Source organism: Rhinatrema bivittatum, chromosome 6 (assembly GCF_901001135.1).
Source record: "Rhinatrema bivittatum chromosome 6, aRhiBiv1.1, whole genome shotgun sequence".
In the NCBI taxonomy this organism is placed as follows: Eukaryota; Metazoa; Chordata; class Amphibia; order Gymnophiona; family Rhinatrematidae; genus Rhinatrema; species Rhinatrema bivittatum.
Genome location: NC_042620.1, coordinates 274,740,915 through 274,768,814, shown reverse-complemented (window position 1 = coordinate 274,768,814; position 27,900 = coordinate 274,740,915). Strand labels below are relative to the sequence as shown.

At 47.3% G+C, this 27,900-nt stretch overlaps 1 protein-coding gene across 6 annotated transcripts in view; it reads right to left on the bottom strand.

Annotated features, from left to right (window-relative positions):
- SLC7A3 (solute carrier family 7 member 3) overlaps positions 1 to 27,900 on the bottom strand; it is a 221,230-nt gene that overhangs the window by 163,849 nt on the left and 29,481 nt on the right. Inside the window, exon 2 of one of the 6 annotated variants that reach the window (XM_029607241.1) lies at positions 9,220 to 9,373. The exons of the other annotated variants lie outside the window; for them this stretch is intronic. The gene's annotated coding sequence lies outside the window, so the exon portion shown is untranslated. The remainder of the gene's footprint in view (positions 1 to 9,219; positions 9,374 to 27,900) is intronic. 6 annotated transcript variants of the gene reach the window in all.

The following is a 27,900-nucleotide window of genomic DNA, read 5'->3' as shown; positions in this document are numbered from 1 at the left end:
AACTAAAGAGGCTAAGGCAGGGGTCAGGAACCTATGGCTCGGGATCCAGATATGGCTCTTTTGATGGCTGCATCTGGCTCGCAGACAAATCTTTAATAAAAAAAGTAAAAATCTAACAAAATCCCCCACCCTCCTGACGCCTCCCAAGACCTCCAAAATTAATTTACTACAACTCCCACCCTCCTGACCCCCCCCCCCCCCCAAGACCTGCCAAAAGTCCCTGGTGGTCCAGCGGGGGTCCAGGAGCGATCTCCTGGACTTGGGCTGTCGGCTGCCAGTAGTCAAAATGGTGCCAACAGCCCTTTGCCCTCACTATGTCACTGGGGTCGACCAATGGCAGCGGTAGCCCCTGTGACATAGTAAGGGCAAAGGGCTGTCGACGCCATTTTGATTACTGGCAGCCGACGGCCCTTTGCCCTTACTATGTCACAGGGGCTACCGCCGCCATTGGTCGACCCCAGTGACATAGTGAGGGCAAAGGGTTGTTGGCACCATTTTGACTACTGGCAGCCGACAGCCCAAGTCCAGGAGATCGCTCCCGGACCCCCGCTGGACCACCAGGGACTTTTGGCAGATCTTGGGGGGTCAGGAGGGTGGGGGTTGTAGTAAGTTAATTTTGGAGATCTTGGGGGGCGTCAGGAGGGTGGGGGGTTGTAGTAAATTAATTTTGGAGGTCTTGGGGGGCGTCAGGAGGGTGGGGGGTTTTGTTAGATTTTTACTTTTTTATTAAAGATTTGTCTGTGAGCCCTGGACCCCCGCTGGATCACCAGGGACTTTTGGCAGGTCTTGGGGGGGGTTAGGAGGATGGGGGGTTGTAGTAAATTAATTTGGCAGGTCTTGGGGGCGTCAGGAGAGTAGGGGGTTGTAGTAAATTAATTTGGTAGGTCTTGGGGGAGTCAGGAGGGTGGGGGGTTGTAGTTAGTATGGCTCTCACGGAATTACATTTTAAAATATGTGGCGTTCATGGCTCTCTCAGCCAAAAAGGTTCCCGACCCCTGGGCTAAGGTATAGCAAGTAGCAGTTTATTTGTTTTATACCATATATACTGGGCGACTGTGCCTTGTAACTCAGTTCACAACTTCACAGTCCATAATATTTACATTTTTTCCCTGCGGTCTTTGACTTTTGTCCATTCGTTATAGATTCTGTCAAGATCTATATTTCCGCCATCTAGTTTATAGTTCTTCACTCGCATGATCATATCCAAATACTTAAAGTAAAGTATTAAGCATTTGGTCAAAGATATGTCAGTGCTTTCATCAACGGTTAAAATGTGGAACAATGCAGAAAAAATTTCTTGCATTATATCATTTTGAACAATGCTGTTGATGACTTCAAGAAATTCAAATGCGTAATTTTTACTTCAACTATCTGGCAGCTTTACAAATTTGGCCATGTGTTCATTTATATCTGTAACAGCCAGCATAGAGGAGTTCAATTTGATGGCTAACAAGACGCTGTCAATCAGGACCTTTATCTCACCTGGATTTGAACGCTTCCGTTCTACAACAATTTATTTATTTAGGGGATCTTATATACCGATATTCTTGTAACAAGTTACAAATCAATTCGGTTTACATTAAACCATAAAACCTGCGCAAACAAGGCATTACATTAAACAAGGAAGTCAAACTTGGGTTTGCCTCCTTTGCTTTTCTTCTGGAGTCTCTAGTAACAGGTTCTTCAACCCACCGCAAAATAGTGGATTTATACTTTTCAGTTTTGTTACACTGTCAGTGTGAGATTTACTTACTAGATGTCTTTTGAGGAAATCCAGTTTCCAGACCTTGTTCCAACTTTTACCCGTAGAAAACTCCTACAGCTTTCGCTTCAGCGCAGATCAGACAAATGATTCCTTTATCTTCATCATACGAAAACATTTTGCGAAGGGCTACACGAGTTAGGCCGTGCGACTTCGCAGTATTAGTTTCAACAGTCTCATCTAGCCATTCGGATTTAAATGATGTAGCTGTTCTCTTGCGTTTAACACCTTTACTCATTTCGGTTTTTATGCGTTCAAATCTTATTATCTTAATTGTAATTACTTAAATATCATCAACTTATTTAAACTTAACCAGTTGACACTATCTTTTTCTAATGTTCTTTATAAATGATTTATATTACCACATGGCATCATGTACACTCCAAAAAATATAACCAAAAAATTGATTTGGAACATTTTTCAGTGTTCTATCAGTGTTTGATAGTGTTGTTTTATACTATATGTCATATACACTCAGTCATCTAGCTGCTGACGCAGAGCATAGATTCTTGTACGTGTCACTAGCGTCGGCGGCACAAGACAGACTTAGTTTTTGGGTGCTCGCCGGGCGCTTACGGCCTGTATCGGATGCCACCAGGCTCGATGGACTCTCACAGTCTGACCCGCTACGGCCATTTATTGCGTCCTGTTCGCAGAGCGGGTAGAGATCGGCAGGGGCTGCAGGGGATCATTGTGGGCAGAGGAGAATATCTGGGGGATGGAAAGGGATGAGCCGGGGGTGGGGATTCATGCGTGCGTACGCCCGAGAGAACGGATCGGCGCCGGGTTTACGTGCTTACGCTGGACAGGTCGGGCTACGGAGTGGGACCGGACAGGGTATGCGTGTGTATTGTGTAGCCTAGCAATGCTAGCATCCCATCCACACTGTGTCGCTGTACCCTGAACCGCTGCAGCTATGCCATGGCCTTGGAGGTTGGGAGTATGAACTCTCCCTGACCTCATCCCATTAATGACCTAGCAGGCTAGCAGTCAGTTCTAAGTAACAGACATTATATAGCGCATGTTAGGTGTCTCCCATCATTGCTGTGCAATTATGATTTGATACCTAATAATTTGCCTAGTTTTTGGAAAAACTATTATTAAAAACTCTGTGCACTAAACTTTGTACCATGTGCACGGCCTTCACGGGCTGTGTGCGCGCGCAGACGGCACAGCTTAGAGGGAACATTGGTCCCAGACAAAAAAAGGTTGAGAACCACTGCTCTAAATGGCCGGAAGCTGACAACCTTTACATGGTACAAATTAAAATTTATGTAAACTTTAATGCATAATTACTTGTAGTTTTTTTTTATTTTTTTTCCAGATTTAAAATAAGAATAAGTAGCACATGCAAAAAAGTCTGTGCACCCTTTCAGTCAATACCTTATTACACTTCCTTAAGCAGAAATAACAGCTTCCATATGAACATAAGAAATTGCCATACTGGGTCAGGCCAAGGGTCCATTAAGCCCAGTATCCTGATTCCAACAGTGGCCAATTCAGGCTACAAGTACCTGGCAAGTACCCAAACACTAAGTAGATCCCATGCTACTGATGCCAGTAATAGCAGTGGCTAATCCCTATGACAACTTGATTAATAGCAGTTAATAGACTTCTCCAAGAACTTATCCAAACCGTTTTTAAACCCAGCTACATTAACTGCACTAATCACATCCCCTAGCAACAAATTCCAGAGTTAAACTGTGCATTGAGTGAAAAAGAATTTTCTCCAATTAGTTTTAAATGTGCTACATGCTAACTTCATGGAGTGCTCTCTAGTCCTTCTATTATTCGAAAGAGTAAATAATCGATTCACAATTACCCGTTCTAAACCTCTCATGATTTTAAACAACTATCATATCCCCCCTCAGCCATCTCTTCTCCGAGCAGAACAGCCCTAACCTCTTTAGTCTTTCCTCATAGGGGAGCTGTTCCATCTCCTTTATCATTTTGGTTGCCCTTCTCTGTATAATTGTCAAAAATAAAAGGTTATTACCTCAAATACTTGTTTGGACTAAAAGCCATTCAAAAAAATCCAAGCTAAATGATGCAATATTATCTAAAAGACATCTACACTCAGAACATATCTGTGAAGATATTTAAATGCATTAAAAACTGAACCTTAATTATATGAAAATATCTATGATTATCTTAATCAAATTAAAGTAAAAATGACAAAAAATGGAATAAATTAAAAATAAAAAATTATGAATGTGTGTGACTGGTGTAAACTTGAGATTTGTAAACAGAAGTGAATTCTTGCTAACATTAGTTTAGAAAAGCATGTACTTCTTCAATTTGTAGGAAAAATAATATTCAACCAACCTTAAGTTGTATATGATTACACACAAAATCTTGTAGATTCCGTTCACATAATGGTACCTAATATCAAGAGAGTAAGCATATTAAAAACTTTAATAAACTAAATGAAAAATATTTATGTATATTTTGATGTGATGGAAGTTGGCAGCGACATGTTTTGATGATACTACACTTGCTACCTATTATCGTGTGTCTCATTAGGGACTCTTATTCAGCGCCGTGCTGACTGGTCCATGACTAGCTGTGAAAAAACAGTCTAAAATCGTGTTCCTGAATGGTATGCTTTAAATTTGAGAGGAGTCATCGGAACAGAGTCTGGCATCGACTGATCACACTTCATCGTCCGATGACAGAGGAATCGGGGTTGATGCCGGTGGTAGAATAGATGGTCTCAGAGGCATCGACAGACCGGAAGGCGATAGCACCAATGGAAGTGCACCGATAAAGGTGTCTAGCCTTTCGAATAGTGGAGCCAACATCGTAGGCACCGGGTCAGACCTCAGCACGGGAGTCTGTGCCAGTGGCGACTGAAATCCTCGAAGTGCTTGGAGGACTGCCTCTTGGACCATCCGGTCCAATTCCTCCTGGAAGTATGGTGTTGGTAACACAGCTACTGGGGTTGGAGGCTCCATGGGCATTGCTGGAGGGTCCACTGGAATTTGTGGAGTCTCGGCTCCTGGCACCGTTGCAGCTAGGGAACGCCTCGGTTTCCCGGGTCCAGAGGAGGATGGGGCTCCTCTTCGAGACTTTTTGGACGGTGGTTCCAACGGTGTTGATGTCTTGTTGGTGCCGGCACCAGAGAAAGGTTCTCATTGGTGTCGATGCCAGTGCTTTTCTCGGTGCTCGAGGTCCTTCTCCGGCGCCAAGGCCTTCGAACATGATGATGCCGGTGAAGGCCATTCCCCAACGTTCCAATGCTGAGACATCAATGGGGAAGGAGTCGATGATTAAGACTGTTTTCAACTCGGTGCACTCTTGGCCGGCGTAGACAAACGCTTAGATTTGAAAAGGCGTTCCATTTTTTCTAAGCGGGCCCAGGGGCCTTTCGGTGTCATTTGGGCGCAACTGGTACACAGTTGGACGTCGTGGGAAGGTCCCAAGCATAAAACACAGACATCATGCGGGTCCATAATGGACATAGTCATCGGACACTCTGGGCACTTCCGAAAACCGGTCATTTTTTGCAAAATAAACGTAGCGCGCGGTCATGGGGCACCGATGAAAGCACCGTCGCGAACCGACCGCAAAGAATGAGGTAAAAAACTTACCAGCACTAGCGAAGTCGACGGAGGACCCCGGGACGGAGAAAAAAGTTTTGAAAAGTTCCATGAGGAAAAAAAGTTGAGGAATTCTCACAGAGCTCCTGAGAACTGCGAGGCAACTGCTACGTGGAAAAAAAAAAAAAAAAAGAGACTGAAGAGGGACCCCTGCTGGAAACAGGGTTAGTGGCATGCTCAGTGTGCCAGTCAAAATTCTAGAAACTTTGACAAAAATATTCCGTGATAGGCCTCGATGCTGATGATGTCACCCATATGTGAGGACTACCATCCTGCTTGTCCCGGGAGAATTGACAAATAGTAACCTATCACACTTCATCTGCTTCTCTAATACAAGAATTCTTTTGTCTATCATTTTCCACCTCCAGCTCATAAAAGTGATATCAACCCAGAGAACAGCATTTGCTGTCTCCCAATAGAGAGCAGGGTAATTAACATGCTCTTTAATATTATCAAGAAAATCTTTCCACTTTTGTTGCAAAAAAGTCTGAAATTTTATATAAGTGGGCAGAAAACTGCCACTTCCTCTTATTTGTCATCTGTTCGTCCCAATGGATATCAACCCAGATGATAGCATGGTCAGAAATATCAAGTGGCCCAATAACCACCTGAGTGATCCAAGAAAACATTGACAGAGGCCAGCAAGTAATCAATCCAGGATTGCGTGGCATGCACCTGAGAAACATGCATGTAATCTCGTTCTGTGGGATGTAAAATTCTCCATGCATTCGAAAGATCCATGGAACCCCTTTATGTTTTGCCATCTTCTCACTTGTAGGGCAATGAGATTTTTCGAGAGTGGATCAAAAACTGTATTCAAATCTTCCCCCAATAGTACAGGACCTCCACCCAAAGCCTAAAACATTTGAAGGATATCCTTAAAAAAAAAAGCATGATCATTTGGCACATATATATTGCATAATGTGAGAGATTCCCCATTCAAAGAATCCTGAAAAATCAAATACCTGCCTCCCGGGTCTTTAATTTTATTCTGGACTTGAAACGTCAGTGCCTTGTGGATCAGGATAGCCACCCTAGCCTCCTTTGAGCCAGGGGAAGCCCAACAGGCATCCCCCACCCACCATCAGACCAATTTACCATGCTCTTTATCGCTCAAGTGCATTTCTTGAATCATAACAATATCTGCCTGGTGTTTTATCAAAGATTTCAAAACGTTGTGACTCTTAACCGGGGAACTCATACCCACTATATTCCAAGATATCACTCTAAAACCTTCCTGAGGCATTCATCTGCAGGAAAACAATTCCAGCATAGCAGGTAAATCTTCATTAATATGGGTCCCTCCCCCCCAGCCAAGAACAACCCCCATTTGCAACCAATATTAAAAAGGACAGAGCTACTCCCAGAAACCCAACACCTTTAAGGAGGACCTATTTCATCACTTTGCCTTAATTAATTCCCACCTCCTCCTCTCCACTCCCCAACCTCCCTCCCCACCCCATCTAGGGGGTGGGGAGGGATAAATGCCATAGGGTCCACCCACCTCAAATATAAAGCTACAATAAAACTGGATGCTTTGCTGTTTCATGTTCTTTCTGAATAAACAGATTTATACTAAAACAACAGGAAAACACTCATAAAACAAAAACAGAAAAAGTGTATGTGTTAAAAAGTCTGTCCAATGTCTGCTCCAAGAGAGACCCAGCACCCTTGATCACTGGCATCATATCCAAAGGGGGAAAAAAAAAAGTATCTGTAAACAATCCACATCCAAATAAAATAGACAGTTCAAAAGCAAGAATACCAGTTTCCATTACATAGTCAGAACACATTGCAGTACTGGTACTACACAGAGACAGGAAAGATACAGAGCTCCTTCCCTACATGCCCATTTCATCACAACAGTATCTAAACATTGAACTCAAACAGGAGCGTGTCTCTCAGCGATAACGAAAGCATAATGATGAAACATTGCCGCAAAACTGGCTCAACAATTATCTGAAGGGAGAAATAAAAAATAAAAAGTCACTCTAACATTAATGATATCAGCCACAATTGTCAGATTCAGCAGAGCCATTTCTCTCACTCCCATTCAGAGAATTCAAAACCATATGAGCTTCACCCAGTGTGGCATAAAAGGTGTGGCTCCTTCATAGGTCACTCGGAGCTTGGCCGGATATTGCAAGGCAAATCACACTTTATGCTCATACAGTGAGGTACACATATGGGAAAAGGCTCTGTGCAGGCACATCTGTTTCACCGAATAGTCTTGAAAAATTAAGACCTTGCAATCTCCTATTGTTAGCTGTGAGTCCCAATGTACAGCTTGAAAAATAGCCATTTTATGTATGTATTAAGTTTAAAAATCAGGCAAGAATGGGGCCTTCCTTGGTTTTCCAGCTGCAGTCCCAAATGATGCACCCTCTCAATACTGGCCCTAGAGAAGGGTCCAGATGCAGCTCTTTCACCAGCCAGGTTTCAAGAAAGCCCCTCAGCTCTGCTTCTGCAATCGATTCTGGGACACCAACCAGCCTCAAATTACCGGTATTTCGGCGGGATTTGATCTCAAGATCCTCGACTCTATCATCCAGTCACGCCACCTTAGCTTTCAGATCTTTTACAACTGCCTCCTTCTTATGCACACCATCTTCCACGTCAGACATATGCTGTTCGCCGCACTCACCCGTCACGTTACAACATGCATGGAATCTGCAATTTCATCAAATTTTGCAAAAGCTTGTTCAAATTTAATATATAAGGTTTTTTCCACCACAGCAGTCACCGCCTCAATCAGGTCAGCATTGTGTATAGGGTCTCCTGCCATTTGTTCATCATCTCGCTCTGCCATCTTTGAGTCAACAGCCTCACCTTGTCTTTATCTTTACAAGTAGTTTTGGTGGTCATTCTGGCACCCAAATTGCTGAACTCAGAGGATCATCTACCAAAATAGCAAGGTGAAAATCAATGTAAGCCGAAGCCGAATGGTAATGGATCAGGGCGGATGGTGGGTAGACCCCAGAAGCAGAGCTAGTATACATCCTGTTCCTACTACGGCATCACATGATCTCTTCTTAGCTCTTTAATATCAGCTTTGGTTTTGATTATCAGAAATAATTTTGTATCCACTACAAGCACTGTCATGTCACCATTTACTTCCTTTTATAAATGTAATGACTACTAGTCTGAAACCTGTGAAATTCTCAGCCAGTTCTCTCAGGCTTTCTGCTTTAGAAAACTTGGATGCCAGCAAAATATTCTAGGAGTCAGGGCAAGAAAATGTTTAGATTTTTTTTTATGGTAGGGGGGGGAGAATAATGGGGAGAATTTTGTTTGCTTGAAAATCTTTATTTTAAAAAGGTCTCCCCCATTGTCCATGTCTTTTCCGTGCAGGAAGGAAACAGGCCTGGACCCAATGCAGTGATTGTTACTGAGCTGGCAACAGACAGTTTTAAGCACCTGGGAATTTACCATTCCAGTCTAATATATTTTTAAAAGAATTAATCATCAGAAGGATATGCTTAAAAAAAGGTACATTCCAGGGTGTGAAGGGCACTATTCCAGGTGCTGCCACCACTCACTCTGAAAGTGCCTGAACAATAAGATCAAAATACAGGATGTACATTGATTTCTTAGCACAGAAGCAAGACAATCATTTCATTCCATGACAAGATGAAATATTCATCCAAAATACAATTACAACAAAACTGTACCTTCTGAGCGCCATGTAATATTTCACAGAAAATAGCCATATTCACCCTGTATCATTTAAAAATGTTAATGTCATGTCCATTTCAACAATTTCTACACCTCAGTAGCAGTCACATTAGTAAGAGTCAAATTATTTTACATTACCTATGAAATCACATGCAGAGCACAGGAATCAATTAAAGATCATACCATATATTATCAGGGGCGGAAAAATTCTGAGTGCCTGATTGCCCAGGAGACTAAAATGTCATTACTACTGCCTGCAGGGGCTGCCAGAGGAGGAAATATTGCTGCAGTTCCAGCCATACTCCTGGAAGAAGATGTCAGCAAGTTCTGATTGAGCCTGTAGAAGAGAGAAGAGTGCAATGTCGGAGTCTGGAGAGGACGACAGTGATAGTGAGAGGTTCCAGACAGGCGAGAGGATAGATAGGTTAGTAGGGCCCCAGAGTGAGCGATATTGGTGGGGCTTAAAGATGCCAGCATGGTCCTGGGGAGGCAACAGTGAGCAGGGACAGCTCTAGGCTAACCAGCACCCAGGACAAAAAAATTAGCATCTACACCTCCCACCTCCAGTGAAAAATACCAGTTTTGCTCATGCCATGCCCTGCAGCCTCACTCTTACTTTCCATACTCTCCTCCTTGCTCTTAGTTTCCATTCCTGCCCTAACATGGTCCCACAGACACAACTGCAGCACAGAGGCTTGGCATATCTAAATACTGCTTCCTGTTGCCAGAGTCTGTCTCTTTCTTGTGCAGTTCCAACAATGTACCACACAAGGAAGACAGAAGTGCTGGGACCCTAGCATTGCTCTCCTGTGGGTGAAGTTTGCAGCAGCAACATTCTGGCCTTGAAGGTCACAGGGGAAATGTCAGTACTCAGCAGCAACCCTTCTTCTATCCCATGGGTCCTATCTAGAGGCTCTTCTTTGGCCCAGCAGCATCAGGAGGGGGTGCTGGCACCCCCAATTCTTGGTGCTTTGTGCAACTATACAGGTTCCTCTCCTCAACGACCATGCATTTGCAACAGTAATCCAAGTCTGTGTTAGCTCCTGCCTGGACTATTGCAATGCACTATACATCGGTCTCCCCAAGAAAATGGACCACCGCCTACAACGCACTCAAATGCAGCAGCTCAAGCTAAACTTAAGGCCTGGAGATATTGCCACATCACATCTCTCCTCAGATTCCTTAATTGGTTCCCTGCACACTACCAGGCAGCGTTCAAAACTTTGGTTCTTACATTCAAAGCCCTCATAGGCCTAGCACCTGCCTATCTAAACCACATCTCCCCCTACACACTCACTCACCCTTCTCTATGCTCACTTTCCCAAGCATGCTTTGTTGTACCAGGCCCCAGAGTACTAAAACACTTAACTACCAGAAAAAGAACATTCATAGAAGCAGCCCTCACTCTCTGGAATTCACCAAGGTGACAGATTTGCCCCTAACCTGCTCATATTCAGGAAATCCCTGAAGACATGGATGTTTGTAAAAGCCTACGGCCTGCATCCTCTCCATCAAGCCTGGGCACAGACCTCTGTCCCCTCCCCCAGTCTTTTTAATTCTCGAAAGCCATTAGATCTCCCAATCTGCTTCATCAGAAGATCTCAAATTCTAAATTGACTGCACCCAGAAGTCTGTTACTGAACTATATATTATAACCTACTGTTAAGCTTTGCAATCCCAGCTCTTTGTAAATCAGCAATGTTCTATATAATTTCAGATCTTGTTCTCTGTAACACCTATTGGTGGAAAAGCGTGAATACAAATAAATGATGCACACCCCAGCCTGGTCAGTGATGTTGGTATGGGGAAACTAGGGGAGGAGAAAAAAAAGCTTCTGGACTGTGACAGCTAGAGGCATTTAATTGGAGGAATTGGTAATAAAGAATAAAAAAAAAAAAAGAAAAGTATGACTGTTGGGTCTGGAGATTGGTCATACACTTGGTTCAAGTTTAGGCTGGACCTGTAGTGTCACTTTAGGTTGGCGTCTTTTGTGCTAGTAGCCTCTTGCTAGAAGTTGTTTCTGCTGCGTAAGCAGAGGTAAGGCTTGGTATCTCTGGAATTTCCAGAAGAGGTGTCTCTGAAAGTACAACCATTTAAAAGCATAGTAGGGACGCCTTGAAGTAGACTTTTGTTCTGAGCCAATCAAGAGTGCCTGAACTGCTACATGCTGCTTGATCTGAACAATTGTTTCTCTGAGCTTGCCCTTGAATAGATTATCTCCAAGGCACGAAACATCTGCTAACTTGTCATGGACATCACAATCTCCCCTCTGATCCTAGGGGAGAAGGAACATTGACCTAGAACCCCAATGATAAAGCAGATCACTGGGGATAGTGATCCTTGGTTACCTCAGAAAGGTATATCCCCTGACTGGCTGGACTCCACTGCAAGAGAGTGGCAAGGACTAGAACCAATTCTCAGGAGTTTTGATGAATTACGCCTGGAGTCAGAGGTAGGTGTAACTTTGATATTTATTTTATTTATTTAGCATTTTTATATACCGACTTTCCAATAACAGAATTACTGATCAACTCGGTTTACATTATAACAGAACAATCACATTTACAAGTAAATGTCTTACAATGAACAGTGATACAATGATATCCTGGAAAGAAGAGATTGAACAGTGACCTCTTTTTCTTTAGTCACTAGGGAAGTAAAGAAAGTCTTCACCAGCTCTGCCACTTGGTCCAAGGGCCGACGTGTCCCTTGACTGAGCATAGGAAGTGAAACATCCTCTACAGAGACTAGTATAGAATCTTTCTGCATATCCTCTGGATTCTGTAAAATCTATCCTGATAGCCTGTTAGAAACTAAAAGGTACCACAGTTCAAATGCAATCTGTGTGTCCAGATATAAGGCTTGCTCAAGCAACCTTGATGGAGACACTGTTCTTGAAATTGGCACAGGTAAGCAAAGCCAATTTCACGAACAATCCTCCTGCACCTGATAACTTCCATAATTGCACAGAAGGTGATTTTGTAGAGTTACATTGGTAGCACCGCAGCTTGGTATGTCAATGATACAGAAGCTTGCTCCAACGATCAAGGCATCAAAGGTGGAGGCAACAATATGTGTTGAGGCTCAATTAATCAATGGCACTGGGGTTCGATGCTTAAAGCATCAGCTGCATCCTCCATGCCAGTTGCGTTGCTGGCTCTAAAGAGTGGTGCTACTTATATTTACTAGGCCTCAACCGTTGCGCAGATCGAAAAGGGCTTGTTGATGTCTCACTTTGTTTGCACTTTGTTTGCTCAGGTCCAAGGAAATGGAAGGACCCAAGGCCTTCCCAACTCAGCTCCCAGTGAGTTCGACAAGGCTCTGCTCCAGGAGGAGGACTAACTGTGGCTCTTCAGAGACTTACACAATTCCTTCATCTTCCAGGCCCTGAACCTCTAGCAGAGACATCCGGCCTGGTTATGTTTTTGTCATAGGCACCAGTAGATGAGGTCATGACCATCTATAATGGACATCTTCCTACCACATTTATTTATAAGGCAGCAGAGGCACATGCTCTCTGAATTTTTATTTTATATACAGTCGTTTAGAAGGTTCCATCACAATGGTTTACATAAATCCAAGATAATACACATAAAATCAGTAATACAAATAAAATCCATAAAAACAATAAGAAAATTATTCCTTACCTGCTAATTTTCGTTCCTGTAATACCATGGATCATTCCAGACTGTGGGTTATGTTCCATGTCCAGCAGATGGAGTCAGAACACAAAATTCCCAGGGGAGGAACCATATAACCACGCCTCCCCTGTAACAGCTCTCAGTAACTAGACTAACAAAGCCCAAAAGAGAGAGACTAAAAAACAGAAGGATCAAGTAATCAAAGAAGGAATTGAAATAACCGCTGTCCAAATAAACAGCAACTAAATTCTGAACAGTGAACTTGCAAACAGCAGTGCGTGAACAAAAAAAGACGCGCAGTATTCGAAATACAGAGTAAAAGATTGTTAAGACAGGTAGGCAGGGATGTCCCACCAGCAAAACCCCCAAACCAAGGGAGGGTGTCTGGAATGATCCATGGTATTACAGGAACGAAAATTAGCAGGTAAGGAATAATTTTCTTTTCCCTGTACGTACATACCAGGATCATTCCAGACGGTGGGATGTACCAAAGCTTTCCCATCACGGGTGGGCAGCAGACAGCCCTGCTCGTATTACCTTGTCTCCAAGCTGACCGCCCGACGGAGCACCGACGTCCAGGCGATAATGTCTCGCAAAAGTATGGATCGACTTCCAGGTGGCCGCCCTACAGATCTCCTGAGTGGAGACGGAGGAGCTCTCCGCCCAAGATGTCGACTGGGTTCGAAGAGAATCAGACTTGACAACCAGCGGATGGGACTTACCTACGCCAAGGTATGCCACTATGATCGCTCCCTTCAACCACTGCGCTATAGATTGTTTGGAGGCCATGCAACCCTTCCGGGGTCCGGACCAGAGAATAAAGAGATGATCGGAGAGCCAAAAATCATTAGTCACCTCCAGATAGCGTATCAGAGACTGCCGTACATCCAGTCTACGCAGGTCTCCAGACTCAACCGATTGGTTGAGGTGGAATGCCGAAACCACTTTAGGGAGAAAAGAAGGAACCGTCCTCAGCGAAACCCCTTCAGGCGTGAAACGAAGGTATGGTTCACGACAGGATAGGGCCTGCAGCTCAGAAATACGTCTTGCTGAACTGATTGCCACGAGAAAAATGGTCTTGAGAGTGACGTCCTTGATGGTAGCCGAGCTTAGAGGTTCGAACGGCGAACCACAGAGGACTCGGAGAACCAGATTCAGATTCCACGACGGACAAGGTGGGCGAATCGGAGGCTTCAAGTGTTTAACTCCTTTAAGGAAACGGGAGACATCCAGATGCGAGGACAGAAACTCCTTATTTCCACTGCGAAGAAAAGCCCCCAAGGCCGCCACCTGAACCCGAAGAGAATTGTAAGCAAGACCCAAATCCAAACCTGCCTGCAAGAAGGAAAGGACTTGTGGCACTGAGGCCTGCATGGGAAGAATGTCATTCGCTCCACACCAATCCTCAAAGACCTTCCAGACTCGAACATAGGTAACACAGGTGGACATCTTACGTGCTTTCAGTAGCGTTGAAATAACCGGCTCCGGATAACCGCGCCTTCTCAACTGACGCCTCTCAAAAGCCAGGCCGCAAGACAGAAGCGATCTGCCTCCTTGAAAAATATTGGTCCCTGGTGTAGAAGACGTGGCAGCTGACCGAGACGAAGGGGACCCTCCACCGTCAAATTGCGCAGATCCGCGAACCACGGTCATCGGGGCCACTCTAGCGCCACAAGGATCACTGGCCCTTGGTGTGCCTCTATCCTGCGGATGACCTTGCCCACGAGGGTCCACAGTGGGAAAACATATAGGAGACAGTGGCGCGGCCAGGGTAGGACCAGCGCGTCCATGCCCTTGGTGTGGACGCGCTGGTCCTACCCGTGGAGCTGTGGCCAGGCCAAAGGGAAAAGCGCAAAATTGGAAGTGTTGACCCAAAATTTTGAAGCGTAGGTAATGCTGATGAGCTTGACAAATTGGTATGTGGAGATACGCCTCCGTGAGATCCAACGAAGCCAAGAATTCTCCCGGATGAACTGCCGCTAACACTGAACGGAGTGTCTCCATGCGGAAATGAGGAACTCTGAGGGACCGGTTGACCTGCTTGAGGTCCAGGATAGGACGAAAAGTACCTTCCTTCTTGGGAACCACAAAGTAGATTGAATAATGCCCCCGGCCCAGATCGGCGGCTGGCACCGGCACTATGGCCCCCAATTGAAGGAGACGATCGAGGGTCTGCCGCACGGCTCCCTGTTTGATTAAGGACCCGCAAGGGGAAAACAAAATCCAAAGCGTAACCGTGTCTTAGAATATCCAGAACCCATTGATCCGACGTGATTTGGACCCACTCTTCGTAGAAGAGAGCAAGGCGACCCCCCAGTCGAGGGACCACCTCGCGGGTCCGTCTGGCATCATTGGGTAGATTTAGCAGATGCACCAGCACCCTGCGCTTCCTTACCCTGGCGGCGCCCATGAAAGGGCCGGTTCCAGGAGTGCGAACGAGAAGAGGGAGCCCGAGGTGGCTGTTGCCTCTGAGGATGCGCTCTCCGCTGGTTACGATAACTGTTTCTGGAGTAATTATATGATCTTGACGAACGGGGTCGATCTTCGGGCAACTTGTGCACCGCGTTCTCATTAAGGGACTTGATGATCTGATCCAAATCTTCACCAAAAAGATACCTACCCTTAAAAGGAAGGGACCCCAAACGTGTCTTGGAAGAGGCATCAGCCGACCAATTGCGAAGCCAAAGGAGCCGACGCACTGAGACCACCGCCACCATGGTTCGGGCTAGGACCCTTAAAAGATCATATAAGGCATCCGCTCCATAGGCAACAACGGCTTCCAGTCTGTCCTCCTGGTGAGCCTCAGCGTCTGGTAAGGACTGGGCGGTGAGAAGCTGCTGCACCCACCGAAGACCCGCTCGCTGTGCGAGGGAACTGCAGATAGCCGCCTGCATCCCTAACGCCGAGACCTCAAAGATACGCTTGAGGTAAACCTCCAGCTTCCAATCCTGCATATCCTTCAACTCCGTCCCTCCAGTGACAGGAATAGTGGTATGTTTTGTGACCGCTGATACTGCAGAATCTACGGCGGGAACTTTGAGAATTTCCAAAAAATCGGCCGGCAGAGGATACAATTATTCCATGGCTCTACCGACCCTAAGGTTGGCCTCCGGGAAATCCCATTCCCGAGTGATCAACTGCAAGATCCTGTGATGAGTGGGAAAAGACTTGGCTAGAGGCCGCAGTCCTGCTAGGAGTGGGTCCCCGTTCTTGAGAGCTGGGTCAGGCCCCACCGGTTCCGGAGGGGGATCAATATCCATTTCCTGGAGGATGTAGGGAATGAGGTCATCTAACTCTGCCGCTTGGAAGATGCGGAGGTCCCTAGGGTCGTCGCCCTCCACCTGGGCCGCCAAGGTGAGGTCGTCCACGTCAGGGTCCTGGGATTGTCCTTCCCCCGGCGAAGTCTGTATTATCGATGGTGTCCCGGTAGGGCCATGAGAAGTCCCTGCTCCCCCGCCTACTAAAGGGGGGTGAGCCTGAGGGAGGGTCCCACCCAGGAGGGGGGTAGGATATGGTATCTTGGGGGGAGAGGGTCCCCAGGTCCCGAAGGTCGTGTCTCTGCTCTGAAGAAAAGCCCTGTGCATCAGGACTATGAATTCAGGGGAAAAGACCTGGCATCCTGAGGGGTCACCCTCCGGGGGATCCCCCCTCTGCCTACCAGGATTAGACTCGGAGTAAGGGTCTAAAATGGGCCTAGAAGTGGGGAACGGATTATCCGTGTCCTCCTCAAAGCGCGGCATCAGAATCTTGCAACAAAATGTCCGCCGTTCCCGCGTTGAGAGGGAACGGGGCCTGGCGCTTCCTTCCCATGCGGTCTGCAGCTCGAACGTCCTTGTTAGTAGCTGGCGCACATTCCCCCTCAGGGAAACCGCCTGAGCACAGACCCTCTTCAGAAAATAATCCGGCCCTGTCGGAGCTCTCACAAGGCGCTGCGGACTGCATCGCCGCAGGGAGAGAGAGGGGGGGGGGGGAAGCTCTACAGGTGGCTCGCACCTAAAATGAGCGCCAACCCGGCAACGGACGCTTGCCGTGGTCCCCTACCGACCTGAAGAAGAACTGACGGGGAATTAACCTCCCGACAGCAGGCGGCCCCAGAGAATGGTGCTTCGCGGGGCCGCAGGTCGGGACGTCGGTCGCTCCCCAAAAGGGAGGGGGGAAAACCTGGGTCAGGAGGGAGAGGCCGGTGCTACCGACTTTCACCTCAGAGAGCCGAACGGAGTCCAAAAAATTGCAGTCTTCTGCTGAAAAAGAAGATGAAACAAAAATACACTTACCCCAACAGAGTCCACAGTGAGGAAAATGAGAAAAGAAAGAAAGAAAGAAAAACAGGCAACAGCCTGTCAGCAAGTCACCAGGCTAGAGAGCGATGAGCCAGCACCAGCGGAGAGCTCTCCCCCTGATGTAAGGGGAGCCTTAGCAAAGTGACCTAAACTGTAAATTTAAAACTTCCTTTTTTTTAAAACTTGATCCCCCTGAGGAGGTAGCCCTAAGCTAACAAGCTGGGGACCACAAGTTCCCTGCTCGAGTCAGAACGTTACTGAGAGCTGTTTCAGGGGAGGCGTGGTTATATGGTTCCTCCCCTGGGAATTTTGTGTTCTGACTCCATCTGCTGGACATGGAACATAACCCACCGTCTAGAATGATCCTGATATGTACAGGGAAAGGCTAATACCTTATTCAGTAGTCTAAAATACATCAAAATATTACAATTAAAATTATGCTTGCTATGTCATCTGGTTCCTCTCATCATAGGCTTTGCAAAATAGCCAGGTTTTCACATCTCTTAAATATTTTCTGCTTTTGCTGCATTCTTAGGTCCTTGAAACCACTAATTGTTGGCTTCTTGGTGCCAGACATTTATTTCTGTGAAGAAAAACATTTTTTGTAAAATAGCATTGAAAAGTGCTGTTTGGGGGGGCTGCTGAGTCAGCGAGGCAATGTAATAACCGGAAAATGTTAAACAAATGAAGATACTAAAATATTTATCAAGGAAAAAAAAGAGATAGGGTACAAGTCCATGCTGATGCTTGAATGAAAAAAAGACTGAGGGGCTCATGAGGCAATGCCTGGATGAGAAATCCTGCACATGCTCAGTAAAGCAAAAACTCTATGAGCTTAGAGAGAAGGGTCTGCTTAATACCTGACATCATCTATATGTCATGGTTAATTCAGGCCTGCTTGAGGATGGAAAAAAGGATTTTTCTCTCCTTTATAATTTTCTTGGCTCCTAAAGATTTTGGCTGGCACTTATCTTTTTCAAATATTTTTCCAACCATGTGTATGGTAATCCAACACTACCCTGAGCAGCAGATCAGGGGTATGGAATTAAAAATAACATTGCAGCAAATACACAAATGATGAGGCTCTCTTTTAAAGGGCTAATAATTTAATAAAGTGTAGCATCTAAACTAAAGTGTCTCCAATTTTGCTGTTTTATTTACTTCATTACCTCCTAAGATCTTGTTCCCATTTTAGGGTGAGATACTGTGTTCCTGAGCATTGGTGACAAAGAACTCACTTGGATGAGATCAAGATGCTTAAGGAATGTTGGGATTACTTACCTGATAATCTCCTTTTCCTTAGTGAATGCAGATGGACTCAAAACAAATGGGTATTGTGTGCTCGTGCTAGCAGTTGGAGACTGATCTGACGTCAGCACGGGTACATATACCCCCACAGGAAGTGTAGCTATTCAGTAATCTTCCTAGCAAAAGCTTTATGGATATATGTGTGACTGACCGATCGATTAATCAACAGGATTACCCTGACCAATTGATGGTAGCTGGAGACCGCCAGTGTTCTCAACCGGAAGGCGTCGACACCCGGAAGGGTGGAAGCCCTATTATAAGCAAAACATGGCTTACCGTGAGTCGGCGAATCCCCATGTATACCAGCAGCCGGGCGGGATGCTGAGTCCATCTGCATACACTAAGGAAAAGGAGATTATCAGGTAAGTAATCTCAACATTTCCTAGCGTGTAGCAGATGGACTCAAAACAAATGGGATGTACAAAAGCTACTCCCGGTCTGGGCGGGAGGCTGCCCGAGGACCGTGTAGGATCGCCCTCGCAAATGCTGTGTCCTCCCTGGCCTGGACGTCCAGATGGTAGAATCTGGAGAAGGTATGGAGGGAGGACCACGTCGCCACTTTGCATATCTCTGCAGGCGACAGCAGCTTAGCTTCTGCCCAAGAGGCTGATTGTGCTCTGGTAGAATGAGCCTCGACCTGTAGAGGTGGTGGTTTTCCTGCCTCTACGTAGGCTGCCTTGATAACTTCTTTAATCCAGCGGGCGATGGTTGGCTGTGAGGCTGCTTCCCCTTGCTTCTTCCCGCTGTGCAGGACGAACAGGTGGTCCCATCTTTCGTACTGCTTCAGACATTTCCAGGTATCTGGACAGCAGTCTGCCGATATCGAGATGGCGTAGCATTCGACCTTCCTCCGACTTCTTCAAACCTTCCGTGGTAGGCAAGGATATGGTTTGGTTGAGGTGAAAGTGTGAGACCACTTTGGGTAAAAAGGAGGGAACTGTACGAAGATGGATGGCCTCTGGAGTGATTCTGAGAAATGGATCACGACAGGATAGTGCTTGTAGCTCTGAGATGCGGCGTGCTGAACACACAGCCAGCAAGAACACCATCTTCAAGGTTAGCAAACGGAGGGACAGGCTTCGAAGGGGCCTGAAGGCGGATCCCGCTAGAAATTCCAATACTAGGTTAAGGTTCCACAAGGGCACTGGCCACTTCAGTGGCGGGCGAATGTGTTTAACTCCTTTCAGGAAGCGTGAAACGTCTGGGTGTTTGGCAATGGAGTTGCCGTCACTCTTGGGACCGTAGCAAGACAGCCCTGCTACCTGAACCTTGATGGAGCTGAGGGACAGACCCTTCTGAAGTCCATCTTGTAGGAAGTCCAAAATGATAGGAATCTTCGCGGTATGTGAATTGGTGCCATGAGAGTCGCACCAAGCTTCAAAAACTCTCCAGATCCTGATATATGTTAGTAATGTGGAGAATTTGCGTGCTCGGAGGAGTGTATCTATAACCGGCTCCGAGTAGCCCCGTTTCTTCAGTCGAGCCCTCTCAATGGCCAGACCGTAAGAGAGAATTGAGTCGGATCCTCGTGGAGGATGGGACCTTGCCGCAGCAGGTCCCTGTGTGGAGGCAGGGATAGAGGGTTCCCTGCCAGTAGTCTTCTCATGTCTGCGTACCAGGGTCTTCTTGGCCAGTCCGGGGCCACTAGAAGAACTAGGCCTCTGTGTCTCTGAATCCTGTGAACAATGGCGCCCAGCAGGGGCCATGGAGGAAAGGTGTATAGCAGGATCCCCTGAGGCCACGGTTGTACCAGGGCATCGATCCCCTGAGCCCGAGGATCCCGCCTGCGGCTGAAATATCTGGGAACTTGAGCGTTGGACCTGTCAGCTAATAGGTCCATGGCTGGCGTCCCCCATCGATCCACAATTATCTGAAAAACTGTGGGTGACAGCTGCCACTCCCCCGGGTTTAGGCTTTCTCTGCTGAGGAAGTCTGCCGTCGTGTTGTCCTTCCCGGCAATGTGGACGGCGGAGATGTCCTGGAGATTTGCTTCCGCCCAAATCATCAGGGGAGCAATTTCTAGGGACATTTGTTGGCTTCTGGTTCCGCCCTGACGATTGATGTATGCCACCGTGGTGGCATTGTCTGACATCACTCTGACCGCTCTGTCGCGAAGTCTGTGGGCAAATCGCAGGCACGCTAGCCTGACTGCCCGTGCCTCTAGTCGGTTGATGTTCCACCTTGACTCTTCTCTGGTCCACCGCCCTTGGGCGGTGAGTTCCTCGCAGTGTGCTCCCCATCCGTTCAGGCTGGCATCTGTGGTGAGCAGAATCCAGGTTGGGGAGGACATTCTTGACCCCCGGCTTATGTGGCCGGATCGTAGCCACCACCGTAGCTGATTCCGCACTCTGGCCGGCAGAGGTAGGCGTATGGTGTAGTTCCGCGATCGTGGACTCCATCGAGATAGAAGAGCGCGTTGCAATGGTCTCATATGAGCCCGCGCCCAAGGCACCACTTCCAGAGTGGATGCCATGAGGCCGAGGACTTGTAGGAAATCCCGAGCTGTGGGCCGGCTGGCGCTTAGCAGGACCTGCAGATGATTCCGGAGTTTTGACTGTCTCTTGGAGGTCAGACTGACCTTGTCGTCTTGGGTGTCGAATTGGACCCCTAGGTATTCCAGCAACTGGGACGGCTGTAGGGAACTCTTCTTTATGTTGACTACCCATCCTAGGCTTTCCAGAAGAGCTACAGCTCTGTTGGTTGCCCGGTGACTCTCCTCCGGTGACTTTGCCCTGATCAGCCAATCGTCCAGGTAGGGATGGACGAGGATTCCTTCCTTCCTGAGTGCCGCCGCCACTACTACTATTACCTTGGTAAAGATCCGCGGCGCACTGGCTAACCCGAAGGGTAAAGCCCGGAACTGGAAGTGCTGATTCTGGACTTTGAAGCGTAAATAGCGCTGGTGATCCCGATGGATTGGGATATGCAGGTAGGCTTCTGACAGATCTAGGGAGGTGAGAAACTCCCCTGGCTGTACTGAATTCTTGACAGACCGTAGAGTTTCCATGCGACAGCTGGGGACCCGTAGGTGTCGATTGACTCACTTGAGGTCCAGGACGGGCCTGAAGGTGCCCTCCTTCTTGGGTACTATGAAAGAAATGGAATAATGCCCAGAAGTTACCTCTTCCGCAGGTACTGGGATTATGGCTTTTAGGGCCAGGAGCCTCTGTAAGGTCACTTCTAGTGCCACTGCCTTGAGCGGCGAACAAGGAGATTCCACAAACTTGTTTGGCGGAAGCCGAAAGAAATCCAGGTAATAACCTTCCCGGATGATGGCGAGGACCCACTGGTCCGAAGTGATCTCGACCCACCTGCGGTAGAAGAGGGTTAGCCTGCCCCCTATGGCTGCTACCCTCAGATGGGTCGGCTGATTGTCATTGTGGGTTACGGCCGGGGCCAGAACCGGGGCCGGTTCTCTTCTTGGTGTGCTTAGCCCAAAAGGGCTGGTTCCTGGCCTGAGAACGAGGTGCTTGATAGCGAAACCTGTAGGGGTGGAAGCGCTGCGAGGTTCTACCTCTGGCTGGTCTAGAAACAGAACGCTGGCTCCTCCTCGACCTGCCTTCTGGTAGACGGGGTAATGGAGAGGCACCCCATTTAGTAGCCCAGTTCTCGAGGTCGCTGCCGAACAGTAGGGAACCCTTAAAGGGCATTCTTGTGAGTCGTGTTTTGGAGGATGCGTCGGCCGCCCAATTGCGTAGCCAAAGCTGTCTCCTGGCTGCCACTGAGGAGGACACTCCCTTGGCTGCCGTACGGATGAGGTCGGAGGCTGCGTCAGTGAGAAATGCGAGAGCTGATTCCATGTCTTCTCCTGGGGTGTTGTTTCTTGCCTGTGATAAACAGGATCGCGTCACCACGGTGCAGCAAGTCGCGATTCGAAGGGACATGGCTGCTACCTCAAAAGCTTGTTTCAGAATGGCGTCCATGAGTCGGTCATGCGTATCCTTGAGGGCCGCTCCCCCCTCCACCGGAATGGTGGTGCGCTTCACAATTGCGCTAACTATGGCGTCTACCCTGGGGCACGCCAGCAGCTCCTTGGACGCCGGATCCAGAGGGTACATGCCCGACAAGGCCCGACCCCCTTTGAATGAGGCCTCCGGTGCCTTCCATTCCAGCTCGATTAGCTGCTGTGCTGCTAGTAGTAGGAAAAAATGGTGAGCCGTTTGGCGCAGGCCCTCTAGCAGGGGGTTCTTTATAGGGTCCCCTGGGGGGTCCTGGCCCAGAATGGCCAGCTCCGATAAGCATTGTGAGACCAGGCCTGGCAGATCTTTCCGAAAGAAGCGTCTCATGGTCCGATATGGTTCTATCTCAGAGGGAAGTTCACCCTCCTCGGGGGGCTCCTCACTTACCTGGGAATAATCCAAATCCCCATAAGCGGGGCTGTTGGGTGGTGAGTGGCTGCGCCTAGATCTCGAGGGTCCAGGGACCGGATCAGCCGGAATGGGAGGACCCATTCGAGGAGCAGACTGCATCTGGACAAAGGCGTGAATCCCCTTAAATAATTCCACCCAGGAAAGCGAAGCCAGATCTGGCCGCAGGGGCACCAGGTCTCTCGGGTTCCCTGGCTGCTCGCCGCAGCCTGCGAAGTCCGGTGTGGTCCCTGAGGAACCGCTGGGCTGGGACCGGTCTTGTCCTGGAACTCCCATAGCTTCCTCACATTGGGCACATAGGGAGTCTGCTTCCTCGCTCTGTGTGGCTCCGAGGCTGCATGCTGAGCAGAGGCTTAGAGCGTTCATGCCTGATTCTGGAGGTGCCGGCTCTGCGGACGCATGGGCTCTCTTATTTATTTATTTTATTTATTTGAGTTTTTTCTATACCGGCATTCACGGAGTTCGTATCATGTCGGTTTACATAAAACAAGGGGTGATCAATAAATTATGAACGTACATAACTATAACATGAGTATACATTTACAAAATATAACAAATTATAACAAGTGCGCAGAAAAAGCAGTTACAATAAAACAGGGATGGTTCTAACTGGGAGTAGAAGAAGAGGATGATAGAAGTTTAACAAGAAGTTTAACAAGAAGTAGAACGTGCAGTGGTTGGTAAGTCTGTATCAGTTTATTGGGTGATAATCAGTCTTGCTGTATTTGGCGGTCGAGCATCAGTCAGGGTCCGGAAAGGCTTTCTTGAACAGCCATGTCTTAAGTCTCTTTCTGAAGGTTGGAAGACATGGTTCCTGTCGTAATTCTAAGGGTATTGAGTTCCATAGTGGGGGACCTGCTGTGGAGAAGGCCCTGTCTCTCAGTGTTATATGTTGGGTGGTATTGGCGTGTGGTACCTGTAGATATTCTCTGTAAGCTTCTCTTATGGGTCTGTTGGAGGAGTGTTTTTTGAGAGCTATTTGTAGATTGAGAGGAGCTAGTCCATGAATATTTTTGAAGATTGTGGTGAGGGATTTATGGATTATTCTGAAGTGGATTGGCAGCCAGTGAAGGTCTTTGAGTACTGGCGTAATGTGATCTCTTCTCCTCTTGTTCGTAAGGATTCTTGCTGCCGTGTTCTGAATCATTTGGAGAGGTTTAGTATGGGATGATGGGAGGCCTAGTAGAATAGCGTTGCAGTAATCTATTTTCGCAAAGATTATTGCTTGGAGCACTGTTCTGTAATCATGGAAATGAAATAGGGGTTTTATTCTTTTTAATGTATGAAGTTTGTGGAAGCAGTCTTTAGTTTGATTAATAAATGATTTTAGGTTTAGCCGGTTGTCTATCGAAACTCCTAGATCTCTTACTTTTGAGATTTGTAAGTTGGCTGGCGGGTTCGTGGTGATTTTGCAGTTATCTAGAGAGATTAGCAGGAATTCACTTTTTGATTGGTTAAGAATTAGGTTTAAGCTGGATAGAAGGTCATTAATTTCTTGAAAACAGTTTTCCCACATTTCTAGAGTTTTGTTGATGGATTCTTTAAGGGGGGGATCACAATCTGGACGTCGTCGGCATAAATAAAGTGTATTAGGTTCAATTTGTTTAGAAGTTGGCCAAGCGGAAGAAGATATAAGTTGAAGAGTGTAGGTGAGAGGGAGGAACCCTGAGGAACTCCTTGTGAAGATGGGTATCTATGGGATTCTTTGTTGTGGATTTTAACTTTGAAACCTCTGTTCTCTAAGAAAGTCTTGAACCAAGACAGCGCTGATCCTGCAATACCGATGTTCGCCAGCTGGTTTAGTAATATGGCGTGGTTTACAGTGTCGAAAGCCGCCGATAGATCTAATAGGATCAATAGGAAGGCCTGTCCTTTGTCGAGGCCTAAAGTCAGGTAGTCCGTAAGTGAAATGAGTAGTGATTCGGTACTTGAGGCTTTTCTGAAACCGAATTGAGTAGGGAATAGAATTTTGTGTTCTTCTATGTAATCCGATAATTGCGTGTTTACTAGTTTCTCCATCACCTTGGCAATGAAAGGAAGATTGGAAATTGGACGGTAGCTGTTAGGATCTTTGGGGTCCAAATTAGGTTTCTTGAGAAGCGGTTTGATGGATGCTAGTTTAAGGTCATCTGGATAGTAACCCTGGGTGAATGAGCAGTTTATGATGTCCGCTAGAGATTTGTTTATGGTGTCTGGGATTAGAAGTAGTAATTTAGATGGGGTTGTGGTCGAAGGGGTGAGAAGAAGGTTTCATTTTCTTCAGAAGTGTTTGGATCTCTGCGGAGGTGGTGAGTTCAAAAGATTGTAGGTATATTTCCTTGTTGTGGAATACGTAAGTGCTGTCTGGAGTGCCTGTATTGGGCTTAAGTTGTGTTAGGAGGTTTGTAATTTTATTACTGAAGAAGAGTGCCAGCTCATCAGCTTTTGATTGAGCTTGGTTGGATGGTATGTCCGGTGTATTGGCCTGAGTTAAATTGGAGACAAAAGTGAAAAGCGCTTTGGGGTCAAAGATAATGTCATGAATCTTATGTGCGTAGTAGTCTCTTTTTGTTTTTAAGGTGGAACTCTTGTATGAGTGGAGGGCGAGTTTGTAAGAAGAAAGTGTAGTAGGGGAAGGGGTTTTACGCCATTTACTTTCTTTCTGACGTAAATTGAGTTTGAGGTTTTTAAGTTCGTTAGTAAACCAAGGCTGCCTTTTTGACGCACCTTGTTTGACTTTTTTTGTTATCAGTGGACATAGTTTGTTTGCCACATTTTCTGTTATTGTTGACCAGGAGTTTATGGCTGTATTAGGTGTCGTGACATCTATGAGTGAGAGATCCGTGATTAGATGATTGCTGAGATCGTCAGATGAGCATACTTTTCTATAGAGAAATGAGTGTTGAGGGGGGTGGTTGTTGCTCATTTGGGTCGTCGAAAAGGTGGTGGAGATTAGTGAATGGTCTGACCAGGGAACTGGTTTGCATGTAGGGTGTGTAGAATGTCTTATACCTGAGTTCATAAAGATAAGGTCCAGTGTGTGACCTGCCTTGTGCGTAGGTTCATTGATTATTTGTTTGAATCCCATTGCGGACCTAGCGGTAAGGAATGTTTCGCAGCTGGTTGAGAGTGTGGGGTTGTCGACGTGTAAATTAAAATCTCCTAGGATTATCGTTGGAGAGTCTGGTTTAAGAAAAGATGCTATGATTTCTAGGATAGGTGATGCATCTGCTTCTAGGAGGCCAGGTGGGGCGTATACTAGAAGGATTTGGAGAGTGTCAGATTTGAACAAGCCTGTTTCTAGTTTTGAGTTTGTTTTAATTGGGTGGTGTGAGAATCTGAGATATTTTTTAGCTGCTAGGAGAATACCCCCACCCCTTTTCTTCTGTCGAGGGATGGAGAAGAAGTCATAGGTCTGAGTTGGTAGCTGATTAATTAAAGCTGTATCTGTAGATTTTAGCCACGTTTCTGTTATAGCACAGAGGTCTGGGTTCGCGTCTAGGAGAAGGTCATTTAAGATCAGTGATTTCTTGGAAAGAGATTGTGCATTAAATAGTATCAGTGAAAAAAGAGTAAATCCTAGAAGTTGGGTGATTGGAGCAATCATGATAGGGATAAGGGATTTGTAGGTGCGTTGATTGTAGAGTATGGTTGATTTTCCTGTGAGTAGCGTTCTATGATGGAGAATCGGAATTGGGAGACCGTGGCACATTGTTTGCATTGTTAGGAGTAATGTTGGTGTTTGTGAGTAGAAGGTGAGTTGTCTGAGTAGTAGTTGTTTAAGTTGTGGCGTCTGGAAGTCTCGTTTCGTTAGTTTGAATGTCTAGTTGTCTGTGCTGTATTGTCTGATTATCTGTTTGTATTGTCTGTTTGTCTGCAGACGTCTGAAGAAGGATAGGATGACTGGTGGTTTGTATGGTTAATGTTTGGTGAGGCTGCACTGTGTGTGCCACATAGAAGTCGAAAGGAAGGACGCTGGTGGGTGTTTGAGGATGAACTAGTTTGATTTTGATTACCGCTGTGAAGTTCCGCTCCGTTCTTAGGTTCCGTTCTTAGGTTCCGCTCTTAGGGTCCGCACTAAGGGGCGCACAAAGGGGCCAGCCCCTTTGTCGCGCTCCTTCGGCGCGCGGCGCCGTCAGGAGCTGGATTTTGAAGCGCCGAAGGGACAGCCTGATTGGCTGTCTGCAGCGAGGAAGAAGGTCCCTGATTGGCCGGATCGTCGGTGATGTAAGTGCTGCAGCCGGACGGAAGAGGCCCGAAGAAAAACGGAGGGAGCCTCGTGGTCGGCCGAGTGGACCCGCTGGGGTAAAAGGATTAAAGTCAGGCCTTACCCCGGTGGGTCCCTTGCGCCGATTGCGCAGGCCTGCGAACCCCTCGGGTCGGGACGTCCGACCCGAGGGGTTCGCCTGAAATGCGGTGTCTCCCAACGATGTGCGCCTAATACGTGCGCTTAACAGCATGCGCCTAGAACGGGCGTCTTAGAACGTGCGCCTATAAACGTGCGTCTTATAAATGTGCGCCTATAAACGGGCGTCTTAGAAAGTGCGCGTATCCTAGTAGCGTGCGCTAACAACGTGCACCTATCGCGTGCACGAACAATGTGCGCCTATCGCGTGCGCGAACAACGTGCGCCTATCGCGAGCGCTTAGTAAGCAAAGTGCGCTTAATTGGAAAAGATGAGTAGGCAGGCAAAATGGCAACCTCCCAGGCGGGCGGCCTCGTAGGCAGGCCCAGTTAGTCCACACTTCCTCAGAGACCAAGTAAAGATGTACGCCTTACCTTGTCTTTGGCGCTTCCCGGCTGCGACCCGGGCGGTCTCCGGCTGCGGGGGGAGAGGGTGAGTACCTTCACCGCCGCTCTTAAGGAAGCGCACCCGCTGCCTCTAGGCTGCGCCCGAACTCGTCTCGCTCGGGGGCCAAGTCCACGCCGGGACAGAGGCTGCCTCTAGGCCGTGCCCGAACTCGTCTCGCTCGGGGGCCAAGCCGCGCCCGAGCCCTTCTCACTCGGGGGCTGGGTCCCTGCCGCGAACCGGCCACCGGACCGAGGCTCTTACCTCCGAGGGACCATGGAAGTCAGCTCGGGAAACTCAACTGGGTGAGTGACCGCCTGGTATCACAACAGGAGTGCGGGGCTCGTCTTCAGTAGGTTTCTTCTATGAATATAGTCGTTAGAATTTTGAAACACGCTCAGCGAGCGTGGGGTAGCTCCAAACTGCTTTGGAGACGGAAGTTACTGAATAGCTACACTTCCTGTGGGGGTATATGTACCTGTGCTGACGTCAGATCCGTC